Genomic DNA, 8059 nt, shown 5'->3' with positions numbered 1-8059 from the left:
AAAATTATGACTAATGTAACATATGGATGATAGTTAATGGTAATATTTTTGCAGCAATGGCAAAGAAGATATGATAACAATTCTAAGAGACAACAATGGGGAGAATGAGGGTGCATGGGATTTTTCCTTTTGGAGCAATGAAAGTGTTCTGAAATTGACTGAGGTGAAGACAGCACAGCTTTGTGATGAAAATTTGAGCCACTGGGTGTACACTTTGAATGGACTGTATAAAACATGGGGCTGTTTAACACAGGGAATCCGCTGGTGGAGGATGGACTGTAGTTAACAGGACAAATATGAGAACATTCTCTCATAAACTATAAGGAATGTGAAATATTAATAAAGGGTGTTAACAATCACGTGGGTTGGGGGAAAAATACACCAAATTTAAGTTATTGGCTATAGTTAGTAGTAAATTTTTTTATTTTTATATTTTTATTTGTCTTTTTTTTTAAGTAGTAATGCTTTGGTGGTGCTCTTTCATAGTTTGTAACAAATTTTTCACAACAATGGAAAGTGTTTCACAACAACGTAAGGTGATGTATGGGAGCTCTCTGTGATGATGTGCATGTTAGTAATTCTAAGTTTGCAACTTTTACTACCCACTTATTGTTTATGTATGTTCATGTGTGAGTGATATGCATCAATAAAATTTTATTTTAAAAATCAAGCAATATATCTTATTAATAGCATAAAGGAGAAAAAAACATGATCATCTTAATAAGCAAACAGCCTTTAAAAAGATGAACAAAGCTGAAAGACTCACAATTCAAGATTTCAAATTTTAATACGTCTACAGTAATCAAGAAAGTGTGGTATTGGCATAAGGTTAGACATACAGATCAATGTAATATGGTTGAGAGTCCAGAAATAAGCCCTTCTATTTATCATCTGTAGATTTGTGGGTCTGTGTGTACATATTTAGTTTTATTGTAACAAAGCAACTTGTATACTTTCAATGTTTAAAACTGAGCATTGTCTTTCTTTTCCAATAAAATAAAAAGAAAATTTAAAAATAAATAGGAGAAAAGTGGGTGTAGCTCAAGGGTTGAGCACCTGCTTTGCACGTGCAAGGTCCGGGGTTCAATCCCAGGTACCTCCTAAAAAATTAAAACGTGTTGAGATTTGTTTTTAAAAAAATAAACAGGAACAAAATTACAATACAGAATGTTAATTCCAAATAAGATCCTGCTGATTCTGCCGTCAAGTGGAAGGTCTTAAGTCATCATTTTATTTAAACCGCAAGGATGTCCGTTAAACATCACGATGAAACGTGCCAAAGGAGAAGGCATGTTGTCAAAATGCCCACTTCACCCACCATTTGCTGACCTTCCATAACCCCATTTTTAAAGGTTTTTTTTCTTTTTTTGAACAAGAGAAAGTAGACAGATACTTGTTGGTAAATGCTAACCATCCATATTCACGTAGAGACAGTGTAACCTCTAAGCCCAATGTACAGAGAAAGCCGGGAAGAAGCTGGTACACCATGCGCTCCTGCACAGGGGCCCAGCACCTTCCAGCGGCCCCCAGAATGAAGGAAGCAGAAGCTTCTCCTTTTTTCAGAACACGATTGTATGTTGATTCCATAAAATTTTTTGTTGAGACAGGAAGGGATAAAAATGAATTTGGAACAGAAAGGGGTAGAGATTCTTTTCCCAATGTATTCTGCTCAAGGTATTTCCTCCCCAATAACCTGAGAACCATGGTGTAAAGAAAAGAAAAGAGACCCCAAGAACAGGGTGACTGAGCGCAACAGGGGAAAAAGTACTGCAACTTGCTCCCAGGGCCTGGAGAAACTTTCAAAGGGGAGGTTGGGCTCATCAGTGCTCTATTGGTCATCTTCTCCTTCATCCTTCTCCCCTTTCTCTCCCTCATCATCATCTTCATCTTCTTCCCCTTTATCTTCATCTCCTTCCTTATCAATATCTTCCCATCCTCTTCCCCCTTCCCTTTCTTCACCGTCCACATCAGGAACCAAACCGTACCGCAATGGATTTGGCCAAATAGCATCTTCGATGACTCTCCTAACTCACCTACGCTTGTCCTGGAGTGGCCAGTACACCAGGCACAGAAGCTCTTGGGCTCTTCACGCTGCTGTTGGCTTCATTCTTTTTTATTTCATTTTATTTTTTTGCGGTACCGGGACCAGAGATTGAACCTGGGACCTCATATGCAGAAGGCCGTCACTCAACCACTGAGCCACATCGGCTCCCCTGAGTTGCTCCCTTGTGTGTTTGCTTGTTGTTTGTTTGTCTTCTTTAGGAGGCACCGGGAACCGAACCTGGACCTCCCGTGTGGGAGGCAGGTGCTCAACTGCTTGAGCCACGTCCACACCCCCCTTCTGGCTTCATTCTGTGTTTGACGTAAATGTTTCAGCAAGTCTTTTCCAGATCTCCACCTGATTTCAGTGGACTTTGAGAATGGATCACCACTGTCATTCAGATGAAATTCCTTGGAGAGAACTTTATTTTCGAAGTAAGAATTCTCATCAAAATTAAAATCTATTCTGTAACCTGATTTATTGTCTTCAAGTTCCATCACTTCCTCTCTGGTCCAAGGGCAGCACCTCTTTATCCTCCTCCCCAAGCGGCGCAGACGCCTGTGGACAGTTGACAGCTGTTCTTACCGCCAAAGTTGGAATCTTGGCAATCAAGTCTGACCTCTTCTGGAAGGACGGTTGATGGAGTTTATTACATTTCTGTCCCACTTTAAAAATCTCACTGGCTTGTTCATTAACTCTGTCTATTTTATTTTGTCCCTCAACAGTACGCTCGTTTGCTTCCTGCTCCTCTCTTTCTCTTTTCGGCAAGTCCAGAGTGATGGATGGTCTCCTCTGGCCCGGCGGCGGGAAGAGCGTTGACTTCTTCCTTGGAGGCAGGAGTGAAGACTGACGCTTGAGGCCATGCTGTTAGGAAAGTCCAGGAGCCAGAGTCAAAGAGAGATGCTCACCTGGTAGAAACTAAGAGGACTGGTGGCCAGTAAGTTTTGACAAGGTTTCCAAGTCAATTCAATGGGGAAAGACTAGTCTTAACAATCAGCGTGGGACAACTGGACATTCATGTGCAAAAGAATGAAACTGGTCCCCTACCTCACACCATATATGAGAATTAACTCAAAGTGGATAATTGACTTAAATATAAGAGATAAAACTATAAAATTCCCAGAAGAAAGCAAAAGAGTAAATCTCCATGACATTGTATGTAAACAATGGTTTCTTAGATATGACACCAAAAGCACAACCGACTAAAAGAAAAATAGACAAATTAGGCTCGATCAAAAACTAAAAACTTCTTTTCTTCAGGGGACACCTTCAAGTGAAAGATAACCCATGTCAGGGGAGAAAGTATTTACAAATCATATATCAGATGAGGGACTTGTATCAGAACTACATAGAGAACTTGTAAAACTCTCATCAGGTAAAAGACAACCGAATTAAAATATGTGCAAAGGATCTGAATAGACATTACTCTCTATGGCCAAGAAGCACATGAAAAAAAATTGCTCACCATCAGTAGCAATTAAGGAGATGCATGTTGAAACCACAGTGAAATGTCACTTCACACCCACTAGAACAGTTAAAACAAAATAGGCAATAATAAGCACTGAGGATGGAGAGAAATTAGAACACACACACAATGCTGGTAGGTTGTAAAGTGGTGCAGCCACTTTGGAAACTGTTTGACAGTTAATCAATATGCAATTCCACTCTTAGAGATATACCCCCAAAGCATTGAATATACATGTCTACTTAAAAACGTGTACATAAATTTTCATCGCAACATTATTCATACTTGCTAAAAAATGTCCATCAACTAATGAATGGCTAAACAAAATGTGGTATATCCATAAAATGGAGTGAGGCAATAAAAAGCAATAGAAAGAATGAAGTACTGATACATGTTGCAACATGGATAAAACTTGAAATCATTGTGCTAATGAAAGAAGCCAGTCAAAAAAGACTGTACGTATCTTGTATGATTCCACTTACATGAAATGCCCAGAATAGGCAAATTCATAGTAAATAGTTTAGTGGTTGTCAGGGACTGAGAGGAAAGGGCAGCAGGTGCGAGATTTCTTTTGGGGCAATGAAAGTGTTACAAAATTGATTGCATTGATGGTCGCACAATTTTGCAACTATACTAAAAAATCACTTAATCGCATGTTTTGAGATGCTTAATTTTATGGTATGTAAATCATATAGCAATAAAGCTGTTATTTAAAATAAAAAGAGAAGGCTTACGTTTCAGCTTTAAAAAGCCACTTGTGCAAGCACAAATCAGGGCTAATTGTTTTAGCAGCAGTTCCCCTCATTTTGTTGCCCTTGCACATACAGTATTCACTGCTTGGAGCATCCTCCACCCTCACCCTGTACTCCACAATCTTGACCAGCTCTTGCTTGTCTTTTTTTTTTTAAGATTTAAAAAAGATTTTTTAATTTATCTACACCTCCCTTATTGTTTGTGCTCACTGTCTGCTCTCTGTGTCCATTCACTATGTATTCCCTGTTTTTGCTCATCTTCTCTTTAGGAGGCACTGGGAACTGAACCTGGGACCTTCCATGTGGAAGAGAGGTGCTCAATTGCTTGAGCCACCTCTACTCCCTGCTCTGTTGTATCTGTCACTGTGCTTCCTCTTTGTGTCATCTTGTGCAGCTCACTGTCTTGCTCGTCTTCTCCAGGAGGCACCAGGAACAAAAGCCAGGACCTCCCATGTGGTGGGTAAGAGCTCACTCGCTTGAGCCACCTCTGCTTCCCTTGCTTGTCGTTTAAAGCTGATCTGATCCCTTCCAGACGTCTCCTTCCCTGACCACATTTCCACTCTTCATCTGATCTATACTGGGACGTTTCCTCTGGAGCCCCAGGGGAGTCTGTGTTTACCTTGGTCATGCCCTCAACATGTTAGGGTAGAATTGCCCCTGTGCACACACTCCTGTCTGTGAGTCCTTTCTGGGAAGAAACTCTCTCACTCACCCTGTGTCCCCCCTGCCAAGAGGAGGGGCCAGGCAGAGAGCGGATGCTCAGTGTATTAGTCAGCCAAAGGGGTGCTGATGCAAAATACCAGAAATCGGTTGACTGTTATAAAGGGTATTTATCTGGGGTAGGAGCTTACAGTTACCAGGCCATAAAGCATAAATTACTTCCCTCACCAAAATCTATTTCCATGTGTTGGAGCAAGATGGCTGCCGACATCTGTGAGGGTTCAGGCTTCCTGGGTTCCTCTCTTCCTCAGGCTTCTTTTTCCTGGGCTCAGGGATCCTCTCTTCCCAGGGCTTGCTCCTGTTTGCTCTGTGAGTTTACTTCCCAGGGCTCCAGCTTAAGGCTTCTGCATCGAACTCCAACATCAAAAACCCTTAACTCTGTCCTTTGCCATGCCTTCTATCTGTGATTCCCCACCCACCAAAGACTGGGGACTCAACGCCCTACTGGCACAAGAGGTTTACATAATTACTTAATCAAGGAAACCTCTGAATCCAATATAATCTAATATGCCCAGAGGAGAAGATCAGTTTACAAACACAATCCAATATTTCTTTTTGGAATTCATCAATAATATCAAAGGGCTACACTTAGTAAATGGCTTCTCGGTGAGGGATTGTGCCAATAGTGCTACTAAAATTACAAATAGTGATTATAAAATAAACAAAACAAACCAGAAACTAGCTGATTGTATTAAAAAGCATCAAGTAAAGAAATCATTTCAGGGATTCTGCATTGATCATATCCAATTTACACACACGTACACAAAGGACAATCGCAAAGAAACTCTGGGAATAACAGGGGGAAGACGGGATTCCCTCTCACATAAGGAAAGATTGGGCATGTTTAGACTGATAAGAGAAGTGAAAACTACACACAGCCATGACAGCCAGCATATTTGACCATATATCTGTGAAAAGGTCCTGTATTAAAGGGTGTAGCAAACTGACGCTGGCTTTTGATATTGCAAAGGGGGGAAGGGAGTAGAGGCAACCATTAATAGGACTGAGAGAAAAGGGATCTGAAAGCAGATTTCAGTTCAGTAAATTATAGTTAATTTTCAAAGAGAAGCATTGAAACAAACTTTACTGTGGTTTCTGTCACACAAATATTTAAGAGTAATAACAATAGCAGTGAAATTATACATATTCTTGTGCCAGACACTGCACCTAGAGTTTTGTATGCATTACAACATTTAGATCTTTTGCAGAACACATCAGAAATCATCTTTATTGATACTTTCCTTATGTAGATATTTGACAAGGTACAGTTTAATATATTCTGCCAAAGAAATCCCAAATACACAATGTTTTCCTCTTACAATGGTTGAACATGAATGCATATTAATATTTTACTATTTTTTCTTTTTTTTTGATTTATTAATATTTTGTTTGGTATTATTATACTTGAGTAGAATGTTTTGATTATTTTTTAATCTTTCATTTTCTAAAAAGCTCATTTTCATACTACAAATTTTCCTCTGAATATGGCTTTGGCCATACCCAGTTTGTTTTGATAAGTAGTTTTGGTCTGCTCTTTAAACAAATAACTTGGGTGGATATTTTAAATTTCTAAATGGAGAGATTTACATATGTGTGTGTATGTGGCTATCATTTTTGCCAATTTCTATTTTTATTGCATTGCACTAAAATGTATAATTCCATGCATTTTAGGATTTGTTGATATTTTCTCTGTGGCTCAACACAAAGAATTCGAATTTTGTGAATTTCTGTATGTTTTAGAAAATAATATGTATTGTCTGTTGAATACCAAGTTTTACATAAATCTGTTAGATCAAGCTAACTAATGTTATTTGAATGCTATGACTATATTATCAATTACTTTTTACATATTTGATCTTATTTTTGTGTATCAGGTTCTCCTTCCATTCTATTTCTTTTGGCTTTGTTCTGTATATTTTGAAATAAGAATTTGTGAGACATGTGAGCTTAATGGCTTTTTGATAGACTATGCTTTTAATCAATATGAATACGTCTCTTTTATCCTTTTTTTTAAAAAGATTTACTTATTTATTTATTTCTCTCCCCTTCCCCACCACGGTTGTCTGTTCTGTGTGTCTATTTGCTGCGTTGTCTTTGTCCGCTTCTGTTGTTGTCAGTGGCACAGGAGTCTGTGTTTCTTTTTGCTGCGTCATCCTGTTATGTCAGCTCTCCGTGTGGGCGGCACCATTCTTAGGCAGGCTGCACTTTCTTCGCGCTGGGCGGCTCTCCTCACGGGGCGCACTCCTTGCGCGTGGGCTCCCCTATGCGGGGGACACCCCTGCGTGGCAGGGCACTCCTTGCGCGCATCAGCACTGCGCGTGGACCAGCTCCACATGGGTCAAGGAGGCCCAGGGTTTGAACCGTGGACCTCCCATGTGGTAGGCGGATGCCCTAACCACTGGGCCAAGTCTGCTGCCCTCTTTTATCCTTTTAGAGCAGGGTTTCTTAACAAGGGGTCAATGAGCCTGAATTTAAATTTTAAAAAAATCATTATTCTTGTGAGGACATGTTGGTGTGGGATTGATATGTTGATTAAATAATACACAGGAGAGGGTGGGCTTAGTAGGGGTCCATGGTTTTCACCTGACTGGGAAAGGGGTCTGTGGAACAAAAAAGGACAAGAACCCCAACTTAGGGCTTTAGGCCTTAAATTCCATTTTATCTCATATTAATACTCTAACACCAACCTTTTTAATTTTAATTAAAAATTTCTGAATGTTATATATACATACATCAACCTTGAAAATATACAAAAAAATATTCAGCGAGGTCTCCTCGTCACCATTTTTTCCTCTAGCCACTGGATTTCCCTTCCTGGACTCAAGTGTTACCAGTTTCTTAAGGGTCTATCTAGATTTGAAGATGGGTGCAGCAGGCAGGCCCACCTTTTAAGCTGCCAGCATGATTTGGTCTCTGAATATTCTTTCAGTGATGTGTATACAGCTAGAATACATTCTCTTGCAACAGCAAAGAGCTGCGAATTCTCATGGTAGGCCCAGAGAGTATTTTTTGTGGCCTATCAAACTCAGGCCCTTCCATAGTTTAGGAACCAGCCTGTTGGTTAGCTTGCCAAGGGAGGAG

The 8059-nt window shown here is 39.9% G+C and overlaps 1 pseudogene; it reads right to left on the bottom strand.

Moving 5' to 3' along the window:
• Nucleotides 1-1828: 1828 nt before the first annotated feature.
• Nucleotides 1829-4886, bottom strand: LOC101419044 (protein SET-like; annotated as a pseudogene).
• Nucleotides 4887-8059: the final 3173 nt, after the last annotated feature.

This window comes from Dasypus novemcinctus, chromosome 13 (assembly GCF_030445035.2).
Source record: "Dasypus novemcinctus isolate mDasNov1 chromosome 13, mDasNov1.1.hap2, whole genome shotgun sequence".
Lineage (NCBI taxonomy): Eukaryota > Metazoa > Chordata > Mammalia > Cingulata > Dasypodidae > Dasypus > Dasypus novemcinctus.
The sequence above is the reverse complement of the archived record's forward strand: the minus strand, read 5'-3'. Positions and strand labels throughout refer to the sequence as shown.